Raw genomic sequence first — 20,562 nt, 5'->3', positions numbered from 1 at the left:
TCATTTCAACAGACTACTGGGAACTGAAATTGTCAGTGTTTTTTTCATGACAAGATTGCTATAATTTTCACTTTTCTTTTTCTCCCTTGCATTCTGTTTATCTTAAGAGAAGTCACATGATAGCCTAGACAAACGGACCAATCTTAAACTCACTGTTCATTTTCCTGACAGTACAGAAATTTACAGATTTGCAATTTATCAGTCATTAGACTTTGAAGGTACTACTTCACACAAGCATAATAGATTTACATGAAGAAGAGAGAGCTGAAATTTAACTAGAGACTATTAATGGAACAAATGCTGTCTGATGTGCGATGTTCCCTTGGAAGGCAACCCTGAGACTTTCACGGAAGTTTCACTGATAGATTTCTTCAAAACAAGAATGCCGCAGGATGGTGGACATGAACATGCCAGCCCAAGGATGGCAAATGGGACTTTCTTTTTCTGTTTGCTGTCAGCAGTAAGAGAGGCAAATCACAATTTCACATAGGATTCAATCTCTTAAGTCTGTGAATACAAGTGTTGTTCAGAGAAAGAAGCATTGAGGTGTGGGGAATAGTCATTTTATAGAAACTTCCAGCTTAGCAGAAAAATAACAGCACCCTTGAATCATAGGGATGAAACACAGAAGGCCTGCAGTCACTTGGTGAGTCAGCAGAAAAGTCTAACAATTGCTGTCTATGACATCAGAAGTAGTTATTTGGTAAATATCATGTGATTTCTTGAGACAGAATAGTAACTCATTGCTATTGTGAAATATTGGATGAATTACTTGGTGGTCTCTCATTTGGCTAGTTAGTTCCCCAACCTAAGAATGAAGTTATCAAATGTAGTTGCCTTTTATTATATACCATAGCAGGTGACACATTTCACATCCATTGAGATGACAGGAAATATTTTCAGGAATTTAAAAGCAAATATTAATCCTCAAAGGGAATTTCAGTGCCTCCACTACAGGGAATAGTTTAGCTCCTGCAATTAGTTATTGGCAAAGTCATCAAAAAAATTCAATGAGATATTTCCCTATTAAACACTGGGCTTTACCTTGGATGCTGCTGAAATCTATGGTATATTTAGTTTTGTAACAGGACAAAAAGCATGCTTTCTTTGGATGATGTACTCAATAAGCAATACACTCTGTAACTTTGTGTAATTGCTGCTGTCCCCTCTTCTTTGTCTGTCTCTGAAAGGATCATCAGGAATTTTAAATGTAGCTGATTATAGACACAGAAATCTGAAAAACTAGAGAGCTCTGTCCTTTTTTTCTTGACCAAGGTCCTTAAAGCTGCTTTGAAATGTTAGTTCATCTCTGCTCCTCCCTGATTTCATAAGTTCTTGAAGAAGGTTACAATATTAAGTCAGTCAGGCTACCTGGAAAAGTTAATATTTAAGTGAAAAAGACATAGATTCATTCATCATGAATTTAATAATCACCTTCTATACGTACGAATATTCTAGCCACCGTTTTCTAAATGGCACAAGAAAAAAAGAGGAGAAAAAATTTAATTAGAAAGAATAAAAATGACTTCAAGGAAATAATTTGATAGTTTACATACAACAGATAACATTTCCTCTTTTTTGGTGGACTTCTAAACAAGAACAAGGCTTCTGGACAGCTTATTGGATACAGTGGGGAGGGGATTTTTGCTCAGATAGTGATTGGCCTAGATGTCCTCAGAGCTGCCTTTCAACTCTGTGATACTTAAGTAAGGAGTCTGTAGTAATGAGAGACTTGCAAAAGTAATTAAGATTGGCTTAATTGGGGTAAATTAATTGGGGTAAAAGAATATAAAAACTACTGTAAACTCATAAACATGAGTTGACAAAATATCAAGGGTAAGGAATACTCAAAACAGTGTTCTGTATACATATTTGCTGAATCATATTGCATTGAAAGGCTGTAAAGAGAAATTCTTAAAAAAATGGCTTTAAAAGGAACTTATATATGAATTAGAATACATTAAGGGTAGGAAAGTAGCTTGTTTTCTAACCTTAGGCTTTGACTCAAGAATGATTGCCAACTCAATTACTAAAATATATTTGAAAAAGTGACACCTGAAGTCTTGCTACCACTGGACTTGGAGACAGTTATATTTGGAGACATTCTATTTCATTGAATGATAGAACTGGAAAATCGCTTTGATATTGTTAAGTCCAATTTTCTTGTTACAGATGAGGAAACTGAGGCTCAGAGAGATAAAGCACATGATCCAAACAAAGATAGACTGATCATTTGTGGCAAAGCCAAGATTATAACTTGAGTTTTCCTGAATCTGAGTCTTGTTCTCTTTCCATTCTGCTATACTGCCCTGTATTTCCATAACTTGCTGAAGAACACTGCACAAATCATTTTTGCAATCTCTGTAGCAGCTATGGTCTCTAAAAACAGGGAATATTATGATTTTCATCTGAACTCTCATAGAAGCATATTTTGATGTTATTCCTTTGAACTTACAAAACAGGTTATTTTTACTGCTCATTAATCATGTAGTTCCTTATATAATTTCTTTATTGGGTAAAGAGTTTCAAATGCCTTATATAAAAGGTAATGTAGAAATATAAGAAATATAAGGATTACATATTTTAGGGGCCTTGGAAGTCAGGGGCCCAGCAAAGTAAACTGACTTGCTTCAGACCCCATAGATAGCAACAGAGCCAGATGTGAACCCAGGTTGTTTGATTCCAAATACAGTGATCCTTCTAGGATATCATACTGCCATCATATTATTGTTTTTTTGGGGGGAAGTTGTGTTTATTTGAGCAAACTTTTGTAGGGAAGAGTATTATTCAAATAACATCAGCTCTCTGTAGATGGTTCTGAAAATCAGAATCTTTTACCCCATAGAGTAAGGGAAATTTGTCTTGTATCTCCTTTAGATTACTTCCTTTAGTCATTATGGCATGATTTCTTGAAGAAAGTGATGCCAAATCTTGCCCTTCACCTGATCTCCTCTGGATTTTCACTGGATTCCATGTACCACAATCAGGAATAGAGTGATAATCTTGTTCATTTACATATGAAGCAAACTGCTCCTCATCAGTTCCCTAGTTTAGAGTTCACAGCATGATCCTCTGTGTTAGCCTTTTCTGCCTGATGTTTCTCTTTAGAATGGACAAGAAATCTCCCTGAAGACTCCATTCCTCTTGCTCCTCCTTCTCCAAACAGCAATGATATTTATCTTGGTGACTGTCATCTCTTCCTATATGCTATCATAGCATCCATTTTATATCTGCAGTGCTCCTGATGTTAGCTTGTTTTAAGCTTGGCTATTATAGCCATAGTCACATGATTACGCCCCAAACAAAACAACTGGATATTTGGGAAGGCTGCCAAGTAATTGAGCAAGATAAAGAAGTAGAAGGTGGGGAAAGAAGAATGGTATATTGGCCAGCTTTTCTTCTCCCCTCAATTCAAATACTATAGAATATTTATCCTTTGCCACTTGGGTTATAATGGGTTTTTTTGTGTGTGTACTGCCCTAAAGTAAGTAGTGAGTAGACAGGTTTTTTTCTTTAATTCAGCTGTCCAGTTGTCCAGAAAGCTTAGATTTCTGACCAGGTACTCAGGGAATGCACAAAGGCATTCTGGCTATTCTGGGTAGTGCTGATTATGTAAGAACTCATGGGAAAGCTGGTGATTTCCCATTAGAGTTCTGCCTTTTTGTAAAGTATTAAATTTGACTGTTCACTCTCCTAAATGGAAAATGGAAACTTACAATCAATATCTGGGATGAGCTTGTGTGTGTGTGTGTGTGTGTGTGTGTGTGTGTGTGTGTGTGTGTACACTCTGGTGTGAATATTGTCTTAGGTGGAAAGTGATTAGTCTGCTTTCTCTCCTCAGATACATCCTTTAATCATACACATGCTTCAAGTTGTAATCAATTTAAATTTAAATCAATTTGTTGCCTTCTATTTCTAGAAAGGGGCAACTTCAATCTGTCCTTATGTCAATAATTTCTAGATATAATTATGGATTGTGTCACTTTTATTGAATTCCTCCCCTGCTCAAAAATCTTCTTTGGCTCCCCATTGCCTATAGGATAAACTTCAAACTATTTGACTTCCCATGCAAAACTTCCCACCATTTCACTACCACCTATGTCTAATGATTCTTCCAATTCTAAAATCCTTATACTCAACCTTTCTAGTCTTATCTTCTCCTGTTTCTCTGTGTTAAGAGACACTGTGGCATAGTAGAAAGAACACTAGATATAGAAGTCAGGAAAAGACATGGGTTGGATACTACCTCAAAAGCCAACTAGTTGTGTTACTATGGGTAAGTCATGTATCCTCTTGAACCTCAGTATCCCTCATTTATAAAATGGATGATACTAATAACTTTTATATTTACCTCACATGGTCTTTGGGAGGACCAAAGTAGTTAATATATACAAAGTGCTTTGCAAACCCTTAAGTACCATATATCATTTTAACTATTATAAACCCTCCAGTCCAGCTAAACTGGCCTACTTACTATCCCCCAATATGCCATGGGCTTTCTTGCCTCCATACCTTTCCTCAATTTGTCCTTCTTCTTCTTCTTCTTTTTTTAGGCAATTGGGGGTTAAGTAACTTGCTCAAGGTTACATGGCCAGTTATTTCTGGGTGTAGTGCTAAGTATCTGAGCCCAGATTCGATCCCAGGTTATCCCGACTCTGGGGCCGGTGCTCTTACTCACTGCGCCACCTGGCCACCCCTGTCGTTCTTCTTTTGTACCTCCTGCCCTAACATGGCATTTCCCCAATTTATTTATTTATTTATTCAAAGCACAATCATTGTTCAAATTGCTATTCAATTACTTGTTCTTTTACAAAGCCTTATATTGTCTGACCTTGTAGAATTGTCAGTCACATTTATTTGACATTTAATCATATAGTGACTTTGTCATTTTTTTTTGTATTAGTGTCTTATCATTTAACTCTTTTCTTCATCATTTAATTCTAGATCACACATTCCTGGAGGCCATCAATCATATTTTATATCACTTTATATTTTCTATAGTGCCTAACTGAGTGCTCTCTAAATAGTTGTTGCTCTATAAATATTGATTAAGTAAAATCAGATGTAGTGCATGGAAGGGTAATAAAACAAGCTTACCCATGATTAAAGCTGAAAAACATTTTCTTACCTTTATAGAATTGAAAATCATTTTCCATGACTTGGAAAATAGGATGTTTCTTCAACCTGTATAATCTGAACAATAAATTTAACCCTTTCTTCTTTCCTTAATATTCTGCTGCTTCTAATCGTCATACTTATTTGAAGCTCACTCCCATTTTTTTTTAACATCACAAACCCCATATTTGATGTGGAGAAACTGAACCAGCAGGGACCTCCAACTCTAGGTTGAAGGTAATCAACATTCAAGGCCATTGTAATGGGACCACAAATTTCCATGAAGCTATTGTTCCTATAGTAGAAAATTATGAACTTTTTTGTTTAAATAAAATAAAAATAATAACTTGTGTTCCTTAGGCAATTTGGACTTGGGGGATTAATTAAATTTACATATTTTTTGAGCCAAAAATCTAATACATTACTGTAGGCAATATTAACGAGCCTATAAATAGGTCCCATAGGAAGAACTATATGATCTTTCTTATGCTTGTCCTTGAACATTTCTGCATGTGTTTCTCCTGACTTGACTGTCCAGGCTTCAAAAATTTGTTATTTTTAGGAATTCTTTTGCTGAAGCCTCTGAACCTGTAAACATTAAATTCATCATCTAGTCATTTAAAAAAAAAATATCCAGGGGTATATTATGCAATTCTCCTTAAAATCAAACACTTCACTCCTTTTCCCTAGTCTTTTGCAAACACCCCCTCCCCACTAGCTTCACTGCAGATTTCCCTCCCCCTCATTCCTTCACTAGCAAGGAACAAAAACAGCAGTAATTGCTAATGCCCAAGCACGTAAATCTGGCAGCTCTGGTGGTTTTCTTTTGACGCAACTACGCAGAGGACTGTCTGGACGTGCAGCAGGGTAGCATTCCTATGAAGTCGAGGCATATTTTAAACGACTACTACCCATTTTTCCTCCTAACCTTCCCTCACCACAAACATGTTGTTTACTTGCCTAAAGGCTATAAAGTTACTTTTAAAAATAGTTAAATGTTTTTGGACAAAATAATAACCAAATAATTTTATACCCATGCACATATGGCATGCTCACACACACACATACACACACACACGACTAAAAGGAAAAGACTCAGTGAAAAGGCTGTTTGCTCCCATTTTAACAAACCCAATATAGAAACTATCACACTGTTATGGTTTTCTGATAAACATCTTTCAAAATCTAATTTTGAGAATTTAGGTGGTACTAATGGTGGAATTTCTGTCCATCATATATATATATATATATATATATATATATATACATATATATATATATATATATGCTTGTGTGTACATTTCTGTGTTTTCATTGTTATTTGTCAAAACCGCTAAATTTTAGTTTTTGATCGTTTTATATTGGAAATCTGTGATGACTTTTCTGAATGATTCTAAATGGTTAAATAATTTCATCCAATGAGATGTTTGGTCATCATTACAATCTTAGCAGAATCCTGCAATGCCATAACAAACTGCAGCAGATTTTTAGGACAGCGTCCAGTTTCAGTGGAACAACTATGATTTTCCCACTTAAGTCGCAATGAAGACTCCATTAGGATCCTGTGAGAAATCAGCTGTCTAGTCTGTCAAATCTAGAAGCTAATTGTTTGATAAGCTATCAGCCTAAAGTAGGAATTAACACATTTTTTTTTCAGAAATGCTTATGTTTGCTTTGTGATCTGAACACAAAGTTAAAGGAATGAATTCCAACACTGTCAGTAACTTGAAAAATTTTAGGGATATATTTTAAAGTATTGGTGTGTGTGTATGTATGTATGTATATATGAGAGAGAGACAGAGAGAGACTGGAAGAACCTCTGAGAAGAAGAGGGGATCAAAGGGAAGGGGGGATTTAATCTTAAAGTTGATTCTACTTTGTTTACCTGTAACATATTTTAGTTAATCTCTCTCTCTCCCCCCCTCTTCTCTTCCTCCCTCCATATATACATATATGTATATACACATACGTACATATATACATGTATATACACATATATGCACAATATGTTCAGACTCATAATATCTTAAAAGAGGATCTAAATGACAGCAGATCCCTAGGAACACATTTTCCAGAGTTGCTAAACAACAACCCCCACACACCAGTATACCATAGATCGGCACACCTTCTGGTTAAGTCTCTATTTTAAAAATCTTGTCACTTGGTGTAAAGTGTCAATGCACATTTAAAAAAAATTCCATAAGGGGAGGGAAGGGTCACTAAAAAAATATTTCCACAAGTAAATCTTTAATGAAACAAAAAAGGATAGACATTCTGGTGAGTGGAGAGAACTGTCAAATAAGAAGTAACTACTGTTGCCAGGATTTTATCCATTATGGTTCCTTTAAAGGACATTTTAAAGGTTTTTTGAGAGACCTGCAGCTCTTTCGAGGACCCGTATTCCAGCCAAGGACTTTAGTATGCCCGCGTCTCAAAGGAGACACACTCATTCTGCACCAGGTAGATGCAGCAGCAACTCAGCAGTCTGGGTCACTGTCCCTGGTGCTGAAAGGTCGACTGCATCAGACGCAGTCTCTCAGCGTCACTCTCCATGGTCCTGGGGCATGGGTGCTCCACAGAACCAGTAGAAACACCATTCCGGCCGTCCCAGGAGCAAAGAAAATCTACCCAGAACGACCCCAAATCCGCACCAGCCTGCAATTTACGTAAAGCAGACAGCATAAATCAAACTCATCGGGCATGGAGGTTGCTTGTTACTGCAGTAGCTGCTGTTTCTTCATCTGGGTGGGAACTCTCCTTCTCACCCTCCTCTTTCCCTTCTTTCCCCAGTTCCCACCTCACACCCTACCTCCTCCTTAATAATCTATGGGAGAAGAACGCATCGTCTTCAAATATAGTAATCATAATAATCTTATAATGATGATTATTTCTGTAAAGAAAAATTAGCAACATGAGCACCGAAGTCTGCACTGTAAAATGACAGAAAAGGAATAGTGCCTGTCCCGATAACAATTTTAAAGGAGTAAGTCTCTTCTGGATGTTCTCACCTGGGTTTATCTGCAAATCTCTCCTCTTTCTTTCCCCCCCACCCCCGGACTTCATCATTCTGCTCACCAAGAAGCTACTTTATAAGTCAATACGTGTATATAGTGAGTATATAGAGATACTTATATAATATCTCAGCCTGTATACTTAAACACTTGTATTCGCACAGAACCGTTTTGTATACACGGCGACATTCGTCTGTAACCCTTCTGTTTGTGTAGGCACACAGAGAGATACATGGATGAGGGATAGGGTAGCTTACCTTGGCTTCTGCAGAGAGGGCTTCAAGGAATAGTGTTCTCGGAGCCTAAGCAGGTTTCGAGTCTATAGGCGATCTCTGAAGAGGCTGCTGCTGCCGCTGCAGGGAGGGAAGGTCGGAACGGTTTGCTCCTAACCTTCCCGAGGTTTCTTCTTGAGTGCAATGGGAGCTCTGCCCTCATCAAAGATGGCCGTCCTTTTTGACGTCAGCAGCTTTTAATAGACATCTCATCAAGGGGAGGGGAGAAGGAGGAAGTGAGCTGAGGGAGGGAGAAAGGGAGGGGGAGGAGCTGGGAGATGCTGATAGCTTGACTCAGCTGCTACTGCACCTTGCAGCAATCCTTTGTAATTTTAATCTCTTAGAAATAAATGAATAACTGAAAGAAAATGGTCCTCGTAATTCAATTATACCATCTTGATGGCGTGGAAATGACGAACCTGTCGGGGTAATTTTTGTCACTCACTGTCTTCCCCCGCCCCCCCCCCCCAGTTGAAGCTTTGGTTGAGTCACAGAGGGGGGAGGGTGCGAGGAGGGAGGATAATGCAGCAGCGATTTGTTTTCGCCAAAGGGGAGGGTCTGAAGGGGCATCCCTCTGAAGTCTCTCTTGCTCCATATATGGCCAGTCTACGTGGGCTGCTATTTTTATGTGTGATTTCTTCTTTCTCTTTATTAGAGCATCCCCTTAGATAGGATAATTGCATTAATCTGAGTATTTCGTTCAGAAAACACAATTATTTTACAATACGTCAGAGGAACAACCATAATAAGGAAATAAATAAGTTTACTTTGGAAGTTGGAGACGTGGGTATGGTTGCTTTAGCATTTAAGCTAGTCTTTATTGATTGCAAATGACAGAGCCTTGTTGCACGGTTGCAATTAAAGTTTGGTATGGGAGCTAGAAAAAATACCTCGTCTGGGATTTGTGTTCTTTTTTTTCCTTTCTTGCTACTCCTTCATATCCACACACACCCCCTTCTGTTCCCTCCCCCCATAGAGTGTTCCCCAGTCCCAAAGAAGAAGCGAGAATGTTTTGGCTTGTTGCTTTAGTAAGACAGTTTCTGATTTACTCTATATTTCTTTATGTATGTGGCTTATAGAACAATCCAGACTTCCGGAGGAAGGAGGTGGGGTAGGGAGGTGCTTAGGGGGATTGGACGTGACAAAATCCTAGTGGTTCATTCATTTCTCAAACAAGATACTTTGGTGATCATTTTTGACTGGTAAAGGGCACTTCTCTTGCGCAAATATTGTTTTAGACCAAGAAAGTGTTAAATCTATCTACTTTCTTACTTGTGAGAAAACAAACACTAAAATGACTCTCTAGTTGTGCCAAAGCAGCCCACAGCTGGCTGTAGGTTATGTAAATAGGCTTGGGGTGGGAGCATCTTATGACTGTTTCGCAGGTGTTTTGGAAGGTTAGCCCGGGTTTTCCGAGGAGGATGGTGAGTAGGTGGTAGGTGGGGGAGGTGGGGAGGGGCGAGGCGGGGCGGTGGAGCTACGTCTCAAATCCAGCACTGCAGAGTACTCCTAGGAAGGACGTGATCAGGAATTCTACTTTGAAGTATAGAAACTTCACGACTCCCTCCCCAGAGGAGAAAAAGAAAAAAAAAATCCCATCTAGCTCAGGAGAATCCCTTCAGAGCTTATGGTCCTGGGAGAATTCTCCACCCATCTTGCTCTCTAAGGGTAAAATCAAAACAGTATTTTTATTCCTGATTACAGTCTCCAAAGACATGGAGGGAGAGAGACCTGAAAAGAAAAGAAAATAATGAATTCAGAAAGGGTCTGGTTTGTAAGAGTTTAAGCTGTTTCTAATGGAGCTATCTGGAATTTGTACTCTTTAAAACTTGTTAGTAATATCACTGGACCAAAGGGTAGGTTTGGAAAATTTGACATCACAATACTCAGTAATCATTAATATTATATTTAATGTTATACACAAAGCTGGACAGGTCATTGGCTTTACAACACATCATTTTTGCATACGCATGCCCAAATAAAACATTTGAAATCCTTAAATAGTTATAATAAAAAGCTATAATAGCTATAAGTGCTCAATTGCCAACAAAATACTGTTTTTATTGTTATTCATTGCAAAACAGTTTGGAATCTTTAAGGGGTGACAGACACAAACACTGCAAGATGCTTTATCCAGAGACTTGGGCTTCCTTTTGCCAAAGTGTCTCCAAGAAAAAAGAAAGGCAGCATACAAGGTTTGAAGGAAGCTCTGCAGTGACGAAAAAAGATAATTTTCTGAGTGAGACCATCTGAATGGAAAACATTCAGTCAGAAAGGCTTGTGAAGAAATAGAGGAGGTGGGGGATTTTCCAGGGTGATAAAGCAGAATAGGTAATGCGTCAATGATAGAGGTTCATTCTGCAAGCAAAAATTGTGCAAGATTTGCCTTAACTGACTTGTTAAAGCTTAATATTTAGATGCTGATGCACTCCAGTGACATCTTTGGGGGGAAAACCAAGCCAGAATTGAATGTCAAATTGATTAACTAAATCACAGGTATTACCACCAGCCCTCATGGTGGTGACAGCATCTTTTATTAACTATTTTACCAAGTACTTTTGACCAGTATAATGCCAACAGGAGAAATTTTGCATCCTTTCTCAGGAAAGATAGCAGTCTGAATTGAGAAACATAGATCGTCAGCCATTTAGATCACAACTCTAATCTTTTAGACAGACTGCTTCTCTTAGGTTTTAATGTGCAATGATAGCTTGTTATATAGTATCTACTTATAAAAATTATTTTCAATTAACAATCAGATGCCCTTCCAGCCAGCCCCAAATAAAAACAATACTTTGGCAACAGATAACTATAGTCGAGTAAAACATAGTCTCACATTGGCCATGTCCAAAAATATGCCTCACTCTGTATATCTAGTCAATCATATCTCTGTCAGGGGTGAGTAGAATCAGCAGTCCTCTGGAATTATGATCATTACATAAATCAGGCTTTGTTAAGTCTTTCAAATTGTTCAGTTTTGTAGTGTTGTTGCTATAGTATAATATTGTGATTCTACTCACTTAAAGTGATGTGCTTGTGAAACCCAATCCCTGATTTCTTCCTTGTTGGTATGGATTTTTACCTATGTTCCAGATTATGTAACATAAACCCTCCTCCAATCCTCTTCTTTTCTCCTTTAGTGTTTCCTTTCCCCCTCCCTTTCCTTACCTTTTATATGTATATCAAAGCCACAAAAAATACTTCAGATTTGTCTAATTTGACTCCCTTTGTGACATTACAGTTTTTAGGAGACATAGATATTATTACTCTCCCTCACTAGGATACAAACACTTAATCCCTATGATGTTCCCCTCCCCCCTATTTTACTTTTTTATGTTTTTCTTATATTTGTAATAAAAAAGTTTTGATTCAGCTCCAGTCTTTTCTTTAGGAATACTTAAAAGACTTCTTTTATTAAAGGTCTATTTTCCCCCTGGAAGATTCTACTCAACTTTTCTGCATAAGGTATTTTTAGTTATAAGCTTATATCTTTTGTCTTTTTGAGTATCATATTCCATGTGCTATGTTTCTTTTGAATTGTGGTTCAGTTGTGTCTGACTCTTCATAATCCCATGGATTTGTCCATGAGGTTTTCTTGGCAAAGATACTGCAATAGTTTGCCATTTCTTTCTCCAGCATGCCCCCATTTTATAGATGAGGAACTGAGGCAAATAAAGTGACTTGTCCAGGCCACACAGTGAGTGTTGAGGCCAAATTTGAACTCAGGTCTTCATGATTTCAGGCCAAGTACTCTATCTACTATACCACCTAGCTTCTCCTTTTGAGAAGTAAAATACCTTTTGAGCAGTAAATGCTAAGTCTGACTTAGCTATCACATTTGACTATCACATGTGGTTTCTGGTCCTCAAACTTTCTGGAAACTTTCAATATTTTTTCTTTGATCAGAAAGCTCTGGATTTTGGCAGTCATATTCCTAGGAATTTTGATTTGGGCCTTTCAGGAAGTATTCTTTGCATTTTCACTTCCTCCTCTCATTCTAAGAGATTTATGAAGTCTTCTTCATTAGATTGTGTGCTCCTTGAAACTAGAGAATATATTTTGTTTTTTAATGTTCTTTTATCCTAAACACTTAGCACCATGCCTTGCACATAATGGTTACCTAATAAATGCCTGTTGTTTAATTGACAGTATCTTTTTTGTTCATTTATTTGTTCAAGTGATCTGCTCTGGCCTACACAGCCATACTCCAGTTCCCAAGTCCAGTCTACTGGCCTGGGCTGAGGCCAAAATCATCTGTATATCCTTGTCTTCCAGGCCTAGTTCATATCTCTTGACTGAATTTAGGCCCTTGACCCCTCCGGTGATCATTTACTGTTAGCTTGGTTTCAGAACTGAGTCCATGATCAGATCTAGTCATCACACACTACTTGCTTAGCTCAGAATTCTCAGCATTGAGTCCATGCTCTTGCCCATAACTTCTGACTTGCACTAGTGGCTAAGTCCAAGACTCCTCTAGGCTGGCCTATATCAAAGTTCTGTGTGTCCCATTGCATATCCTGGAGAGTGGGAATGGCTAAGTGTGTAATCAGTTCTCAGTATGCTTGGACTGCAGTAGCCTGAAGATGGAGAACCCTGAATTTGTGATACCATACCACCTTGGTTGCAGAGTTCCCACCCTGGTCACTTGCCTGTAGGCTGAATTTATAATCTTGGGCTGGGAAGATCATTGTAGTTTCTCCTTCAGTTTCCAATTTACTTCTTCATCCAGAATCCTTAGATTGTTGTTGGAATAAATGTGTGGAGAACTGAGCTGTACTCTTTTCCTTTTACTCTACCATGTTGGCTGGTCCCTCTAGTATCTTCTTACAGTCTGAGTTTAAAACATAATCATAGTCTTTGCCAACTAGAAAAAGTGGCATATTCATTATGGCCAAGATGGATATATGATGAAATGGTGTAGGTCTAATCTAACGAGAAAGTGAATGAGAATGAAAGAAAATGTGCTTCAAAACAATTTAGTAGGGCGGGTAGTTGGTGTAGTGAATAGAGCACCAGTCCTGGAGTCAGGAGGACCTGAGTTCAAATTCAGTTTCAGACACTTAATACTTACTAGCCATGTGACCTTGGGCAAGTCACTTAACCCCAATCGCCCCTCCAAAAAGCAAAAAAAAAAAAAAAACCCAAAACAATTTAGTACATAGCAATTTCTACAAAGATCCAACAAGTTGAGTAACATCTATGTTGTTCAGTTGTGTCCAACTCCCTGTAACCCCATTTGGGGTTTTCTCAGCAAAGATATTGGAGTGGTTTGTCATATCCTTCTCCAACTCATTTTATAGATTAGGAAACTGAGGCAAAGAGGATGAAGTGACTTGTCCTGGATCACACAGTTAATGTCTAAGATTGGATTTGAACTCAGGTCTTCCTGACTCCAGACCTGGTACTCTAGGTGCCCACTATAAGTAGTGAGAAAATTGCTTACTTTTCTGGGTGCTTATTTTACATGATGTTAATTCAGTGTCTGAAGCTTTTCTGGTTATCAATATCATCAGATCAGAAGTATCTATGAATTTAGTTTGTATTCTGTTCCCTGAAGGGGTACAATCCATGTATTCTCAACTATTATAATACATTAGGTAATATTATTTTGTAGAAAATTGTCTGTTAGGCATCTCAAAAATTAAACTGGAGAGATTTTTATCTTACACTAGAATATCATATCTCACTTTGCCCCTTAACAGTCATTCCCTTGGGGACAACAATGGGATTATGTGTCAACATTTGTAGGTTTAAAAGGAAACCAGAGGAGGCATAGAGGAGGGATAGAGTAGACATATCTTTGTATTTGTTTAAATACAATATTTGGCTGTTTCTGCTTAAGGAGAATATTTCCACTAACTAGACTAACTAATAGTTTACCAAATTGGTTAGTTGACTATGAACTGAAAGTTTTTCTGAAGTGAATTTTTGATGATAGATAGTCAGCCATCAAAACCATCTCATTAGAGAAAATTTGTGTTGTCACAAACCTAATTTCTTTTCCCATTCTTTCTTATCTGATGCATAGCTAATTTTTGAGGAAAGGGCACTATGAATGTGTCTAGCATAGTATATCAGAGAGGCATAATATACCACAGGGACATGTAACGACCAAGCATTGAACTAGGCTAATGAATCACTCTGTGGTTTTGAGGAAATCACACAAAGTGCCTGGTTGTGTTTAAATATTCAGTATCTGAGTTAATCCAAGTCTGACTGTGACAGTCAAATCAATCAGTCATAGTTCATCTTTATGGCAGCATGGACATATCAAAGGTTATAACAACCTTACTTCCAAAGATATTCTGACTGGTTTATTTAATTAAAAGGTATAGCAGAAATAGTTCTAAAAGATTTAGATGCCAGGCACTTAAAAAAACCCTATTTCTCAGTTTCTGCATCTGTATAATGGGTACAACATCATGAATTTCTTCTCTGACATCATCATTTTAAACATGGAGCTAAGAGACATGAACCTTATGTCTCTTGATGAGAGGAAATAAATTATACATGGGGAATATTGTAAAACAATTGAATAATTTCAAATTCCTTCATTCTGAATGGTTTCCTAGTAGCAAAAAGTTTGATACAATGAATTTTTTTTTTTACTAACAACAAATATGATTTATGGAGATATGTATTATGTGTTTATGCATGTTTGTGTGTTTGAACATGCAGACTCTTGAGGAGTATAGTCACCAGGAGAAGCATGGTCCAGTGCAAAACTGAATTGTACTAGGAATTGAGAGACCTGGGTTCTAGTCCTCGTTCTGGTACTGACTAATTGCATGAACTTGGGCAAGTCACTTAATCTCTGGTTTTCTTAAGCTTTGGCTTCAGTTTCATTTGTTGAATGGGGGGCGGGGCTGGACTTGACAATTTATACAGTTTTTCAGCTCTAAGGTTCTATGGCAGTCAAAATCTTCAGATCTTTCTAGACCCTTTAGAAGTTTGTATTTTTATTAAAAAAAACAATGATAATAATAATAGTAACTACCATTACATAGCATTTGAAGAGTTGCAAATATTTTATAAATATTTAAAATATCTTAGAAATCTTGTCACTTTACAAATATTATCTCATTTTATTTTCACAGAAATTCGGTGAGGTAGGTACCTTTGTCATCCCCATTTATTAGATGAGGTAACTCAGGCAGACAGAGGTGAAGTGATTTACCTAGGATTGTACAGCTTTTAAGTATCTAGGCTGAATTTGAACTCAAGTCTCCCAAGCCCAGTACTCTAACCACTTTATCTATTATTGTTATTATTTTTAAATAATTCTAACAATAGGGCAGGTAGGTGGTGTAATGAATAGAACATTGGACCTGGAGTCAGGAAGATGAACCTTCCTGAGTTCAAATCCAGACTCTGACACTTACTAGCTATGTGATCTAGGCAAGTCACTTAAGCCTGTTTGTTTCAGTTTCCTCCATCTGAAAAATGAGATGGAGCATGGCAAACCACTTTGCCAAGAAAACCTCAAATGGGGCCATGAAGAGTTGAACACAACTGAAATGATCAAACACAATGAAGAATCCTATCAATCTTATCAATCTATACTTTAAGTATGGGTCAAGTGACTGACTATATGTTCACTGTCACAAGAAATTACAAAGAAGTTATCCTTAATGAAGTGGTAGCAAAAGAGATAATATATCTTTTCAGGTTGCAATTTTTAGCATCTACTAAGTACCTAGAAAGACACAGTTATGAGGTTATGGTTATATATTGGAAGCTTACTTTCTTTTATAAACTAAGAGATGACAAATCCCCCTGTTACAAATACGAATCACCAAAAATCTTTGTGTTATACATAACTATAGACTAAACTGTTTCCTACAACCTCTAGGACAGAGTTTTGAAACACATTTACAAACGATGGTTATGATAGATGCTACCACAGCAAATACTTAGAGTCTCCAAACTATGTGGAAGAAAAACTTTCAAAACATAGAGACAAAGGAAGAAATTAAAACCACAGTGAGAATAGGATAAAGGGCATGCCATCCCTTTTGACCCATCTGCTGCTGGAACCGTTGTCCCAAAAATGCTTTTAATGAGTCTGCAGATGAACTTACTTCTCAATGTTCTTATTCAATTGTAAAAAGTGGTCATTTATGCTACCTACAAATAGTCCACAGAATATTAGGTATAGTCAATCAATAAATCAATGAGAATAATAGCAGATTAATGGCTTGTCTTCAGACTAATTCTAAGCCTCATCAAAGAAGATGAAAAGAATGAAACAACAGCTATAATAGATTACATTTATGTAGTTCTTATAAAACTTTGCGAGACAGATACTACAATCATTATTATCCCCATTATACAAATTAGGAAACTGAGGTTTGGAGTAGTTACGTTACTTGAGTGTAGTCACAAAACTAATAAGTATTTGAGAAGAAATCAAAACCTAGTTGAATTTCAAGTCCAACACTCATTACTAAGAGCAGAAACAACAAGGTTCTGTGAGAATTGTTTTTATTAGCTCAAAATTAAATATCCCTTTATTGTTGACAAAATTTTTTCTACATAAAATGAGATCTTTTTCATTTATATTTTTCTGGAATTGTCAGCTAAAGACTCAACTATCAGTTATGTCAATGAAGATAGATCTCATGGGACTTTTAGCCCAGATTTTAATTTATATAGATAGAATGAACAGGAAAATCTGTAATTATATGGTTTTCTCTCTCTATTTTATGGCTGGCATTTTTATGAAGTGGACAACAGCCTTTATAGGCCCAACCTAAGAAAGGCATGCAAAACTGTAGGAATGAGATAATGGTAATAGAAAAAAAGAACTTCCTTTAATTAAAAATAATATAAGCACCAACAGAATTGGAAATTAACAAATAGCCCATCCAGTTTAGGGTGGGGGAGAGGGGGAGCTGAAAAGAAAGTAATTTGTCAATATGTACCTAACACACCAAAGAAAGGTATCTTATATGAAGGTTACAAGTATTCTAATTGCTAGAAATGAATAATGCCTTTAGTGGATGATGATCATGAGGGACACTTTTTATTATTAACTTTTATAATATACATGATTTTAGTGCCAGAAAATTTCACTTTTCACGGCATGTAGGTAGGTATTTTGTTATCAGGTAAAAAAGAAGGCACAAAGCTTGAGATAGATGGGAACATACATATAATGGAGTAGATATTATCTACCACTGCCTCTTCTTAAAATTAACCCCACTGGACTGAAAGCCCATGGTGAAGGGTATAAGCCCTTCCTCCATCTCTGATCACCACTCCTTCCTCCTCTGTTGGTTTTTCTTCCTTTGCAGATGGTCTAAGGGCAGTGCAGTGGATTGAGTACTGGGTCTGGAGTCAGAAAAACTCTTCTTTGTGAGTTCAAATCTGGCCTTAGACACTTACTATCAGTGTGACCCAAGGCAAGTCACTTAACCCTGTTTGACTCATCTGTAAAATGAGCTGAAGAATGAGATAGTAAACCACTCCAGTATCTTTGCTAAGAAAACCCCAGATGGGGTCAAGAAGAGTTAGACACAACTTAAATGACTGAACAACAACAACTATAATTGTATTCATTTACATCTTTTATATATTCTTTTAAAATATATTTTTATATTCTTTTTTTTTAAGCAATCGGGGTTAAGTAACTTGCTCGAGGTTACACGGCCAGTTATTTCTGGGTGTGGTGCTGAGTATCTGAGCCCAGATTTGATCCAGGTCATCCCAACACTGGAGCCGGTGCTCTTACTCGATGTGCTACCTGGCCGCCCCTATTTTTTATATTCTTGCAGAGATGTTACATGGTTTCCAAACACATAATACTATAAAGCAAAGAATTCAAGTTTCAGGTCACCAAGGAGCAATAAAAATGAATAAGATATAGCCATATTTTCAACAAAGAATTCTACCAGGTAAGCAAAGTAGAAGACATTATCAAAGGAATGAATGCCTAAAAAAGGAAGTGGGCTAGTTGAGTACCAACTACAAAGAATTTATTGTTATTGAAATCCTGGTGTTTGCTGATGATTGTTAAGTTAACAATAAAAAGGATTTTTTTTTTAATGAGGAATAACCACTGTGCTCTGTAGTTGCCTACAAAGTCCTAGTATGTCAGGGCCTTTGGTAGATAGTGTAAAGAAAGATTTTGAAAAGAATCACAAAAGATTAGAAGTCATAAATATATTGATATCTATACATGCTCATTGGAGGAAGTACCTTATGAGTGAGGCCACAGATCCATCAAAGTGAGTGTATCTGTGTCAATATCTACATATTCAATAACAATATGTGTGTATAGTATATATATACATATATGTATATGTGTGTATGTATGTATGTATGTATGTTTGAGGGACTATGTCTTGACTCTCCCTATCCTATATACAATTATATAGTGAGGGAGAAGACAGCTCAAAGACTATTGCAAAAGTCCAGGTGAAAGGTAATGAGTGACTATGCTAGAGTGGTATCTGTATGAGTGGAAGAAAAGGTACATTATTATGAGAGGTCTAGTGAAGATAAAAAAGAGATTTAGGAGCTGATTGAATATGGAGTTGAGTATGAGGAGTCAAGGATTACACATAGGTTTTGAGTTTGAGTGACTGGGAAATTGGTGTTGTTCTTTAAAGTAATAGGAAAGTTAAGATGAAGGGAGGGTTTTGGGGAAAAGATAATGGGTTCTGTTTGGGACACGTTGAACTCGAGATGTCTATAGGACACCTAGTTTGAGATGTTCAAAAGACAGTTGGTGATATGAGACTGGAGCTCAGGAGGAAGAGTAGGCTGAATACATAGATCTCGGAATTATGAAGGTTAACTGAACCCATGGGAGATCACCACGTGAAAGAGTGTAAAAAGAGAAGAAGGCCGAGGACAGATCTTTGTCTAAGGACACACCAATATCTTCTGGGTATGGCCTGGAGAAAGATTTGTCAAAGGAGATTCAGAAAGGTAAGTGGAGAGTTAGGATAAAGAAGTAGCATGAAAACCTAGATGAGAGAAACCATCCAGGAAAGATGTGGTGATCAATATTGTTAAAGAGTACACAAAGATCAAGGAGGATGAGGTTTGAGAACCTGCATTAGATTTGGCTATTAATGTATCAGTGGTAACTTTGGTGAGGACATTTTCAGTTGAATGATGAGGCTAGAAGCCAGATTGCAAAGAGTTTAGAAATGAGTTAGAGGAGAGTAAGTGGAGGCACCAGGTATAGATGACTTTTTCAAGTTTAATCAGGAAGTAGAAAAGTGATGGTGGAAAAGAGATGTTGGAACATAACAGAAAGTATGACTAGTCTTGAAAGAAAATTCACCCTCTATTTAAACTGATATAGAATCACAGAATTGGAGGGGATCTCATTGGTAATCTAATAACACCTAATGCTTAAATGATGTTTTAAAGATTGCAAAGCAATTTATGTATTTTATCTCATTTGATTCTTATAACAGCCTTGTAGAGTCTATTATTATCTTCATTGTACAGACAAGAAAACAGAAGACTAGAGAAATTAAGTGATTTGTCAGAACCCAAGTTGAACCCAGGCCCTTTTGACAGAGTCTAGCATTTTATGTCATGCTACCTCTCTAATCCAATCTGTGCTTGAACCAGAGTCTCTTCTCTTGATACATTTATCAAGATATTTCATCTTTTGTTGTAAGATGGTCAGCATCATGGAAACTTCTGGATCTCTAGGCTATCCATTCCAGTGTTGAATAACTCTAATGCTTATTAATTTTCTCATACATCAAATGTAGATTTGTCTCTTTGTAATTTTCTACCATCCCTCCAAATTCTGACTGCCGAGGTAAAAAAGAATAAATGTATTTCTTCTTCCATGCAACAACCTTTCAGATACTTGAAGGCAGCTATCATCCCTGCCCCCACCTCTTTTATAGGTTAAACATGACTACTTCTTTCCACTTCTCATATGACACAAAATTGAGAATGTCACCATCTTGCTTGCCTTTTTATGGATACCCTGCAGCTTCCTAATGCCCTTCCTAAAAAGTAAAACCAAGAATGGAAGATATATTTCAGATATAGTATAGTCTGACCATGCTAGAGTATAATGGTGGTATCACCTCCCTGTACTTGGTCACCTTGCCTTTTAAATCTTAATTTCCTCCATCCATAACTCCATTCCTAAATCCAATCTTTCCCTTCCCTTCCCTTCCCTTCCC

At 37.1% G+C, this 20,562-nt stretch overlaps 1 protein-coding gene across 2 annotated transcripts in view; it reads right to left on the bottom strand.

Annotated features, from left to right (window-relative positions):
* SNAP25 (synaptosome associated protein 25) overlaps nucleotides 1-8,617 on the bottom strand; it is a 96,855-nt gene extending 88,238 nt beyond the window's left edge. The window contains exon 1 of one of the 2 annotated variants that reach the window (XM_069075408.1): nucleotides 8,384-8,617. The gene's annotated coding sequence lies outside the window, so the exon portion shown is untranslated. The remainder of the gene's footprint in view (nucleotides 1-8,383) is intronic. The other variant, XM_069075407.1, reaches the window with a different exon arrangement.
* Between the last annotated feature and the right edge of the window lie 11,945 nt (nucleotides 8,618-20,562).

This window comes from Petaurus breviceps, unplaced genomic scaffold (assembly GCF_028583685.1).
Source record: "Petaurus breviceps papuanus isolate PSGF00001 unplaced genomic scaffold, PetGlider_PUasm1.0 90919, whole genome shotgun sequence".
Taxonomy (NCBI): domain Eukaryota; kingdom Metazoa; phylum Chordata; class Mammalia; order Diprotodontia; family Petauridae; genus Petaurus; species Petaurus breviceps.
Note: the sequence above shows the minus strand (reverse complement) of the source record. Positions and strands in the feature narration are given on the sequence as shown.